This window comes from Sinocyclocheilus grahami, unplaced genomic scaffold, assembly GCF_001515645.1.
Source record: "Sinocyclocheilus grahami isolate Dianchi unplaced genomic scaffold, SAMN03320097.WGS_v1.1 scaffold149.1, whole genome shotgun sequence".
Lineage (NCBI taxonomy): Eukaryota > Metazoa > Chordata > Actinopteri > Cypriniformes > Cyprinidae > Sinocyclocheilus > Sinocyclocheilus grahami.
The window spans coordinates 3890773-3892197 of record NW_015505328.1 but is presented as its reverse complement, the minus strand read 5'-3'; the positions used below and the strand labels follow the sequence as shown (position 1 = coordinate 3892197).

The 1425-nt window shown below is 43.7% G+C and overlaps 1 protein-coding gene across 1 annotated transcript in view; it reads right to left on the bottom strand.

Moving 5' to 3' along the window:
* LOC107592071 (probable phospholipid-transporting ATPase IIB) overlaps window positions 1-1425 on the bottom strand; it is a 45336-nt gene that overhangs the window by 9223 nt on the left and 34688 nt on the right. The window lies entirely within an intron of this gene.

The window sequence follows — 1425 nt, the reverse complement described above, 5'->3', positions numbered from 1 at the left end:
ATTTGCAAATTATGGTGGAAAATAAGTATTTGGTCAATAACAAAATTTCATCTCAATACTTTGTTATATTGTTATATATGGCAATGACAGAGGTCAAACGTTTTCTGTAAGTCTTCACAAGGCTTTCACACACTGTTGCTGGTATTTTGGTATTTTGGCCTCCATGCAGATCTCCTCTAGAGCAGTAATGTTTTGGGGCTGTCGCTGGGCAACATGGATTTTCAACTGCCTCCAAAGATTTTCTATGGGGTTGAGATCTGGAGACTGGCTAGGCCACTCCAGGACCTTGAAATGCTTCTTACCGGGCGGTGTGTTTGGGATCATTGTCATGCTGAAAGACGCAGCCACGTTTCATCTTCAATGCCCTTGCTGATGGAAGGAGGTTTTCACTCAAAATCTCATGATACATGGCCCCATTCATTCTTTCGTTTACACGGATCAGTCGTCCTGGTCCCTTTGCAGAAAAACAGCCCCAAAGCATGATGTTTCCACCCCCATGCTTCACAGTAGGTATGGTGTTCTTTGGATGCAACTCAGCATTCTTTCTCCTCCAAACACGACAAGTTGAGTTTTTACCAAAAAGTTCTATTTTGGTTTCATCTGACCATATGACATCCTCCCAATCCTCTTCTGGATCATCCAAATGCACTCTAGCAAACTTCAGACGGGCCTGGACATGCACTGGCTTAAGCAGGGGGACACGTCGGGCACTGCAGGATTTGAGTCCCTGGCAGCGCAGTGTGTTACTGATGGTAGCCCTTGTTACTTTGGTCCCAGCTCTCTACAGGTCATTCACTAGGTCCCCCCGTGTGGTTCTGGGATTTTTGCTCACAGTTCTTGTGATCATTTTGACCCCACGGGGTGAGATCTTGCGTGGAGCCCCAGATCGAGGGAGATTATCAGTGGTCTTGTATGTCTTCCATTTTCTAATAAGTGCTCCCACAGTTGATTTCTTCACACCAAGCTGCTAACCTATTGCAGATTCAGTCTTCCCAGCCTGGTGCAGGTCTACAATTTTGTTTCTGGTGTCCTTTGACAGCTCTTTGGTCTTGGCCATGGTGGAGTTTGGAGTGTGACTGTTTGAGGTTGTGGACAGATGTCTTTTATACTGATAACGAGTTCAAACAGATGCCATTAATACAGGTAACCAGTGGAGGACAGAGGAGCCTCTTAAAGAAGAAGTTACAGGTCTGTGAGAGCCAGAAATCTTGCTTGTTTGTAGGTGACCAAATACTTATTTTACAGAGGAATTTACCAATTAATTCTTTAAAAATCCTACAATGTGATTTTCTGGATTTTTTTCCTCATTTTGTCTCTCATAGTTGAGGTATACCTATGATGAAAATTACAGGCCTCTCTCATCTTTTTAAGTGGGAGAACTTGCACAATTGGTGGCTAAATACTTTTTTGCCCCACTGTAAGTGT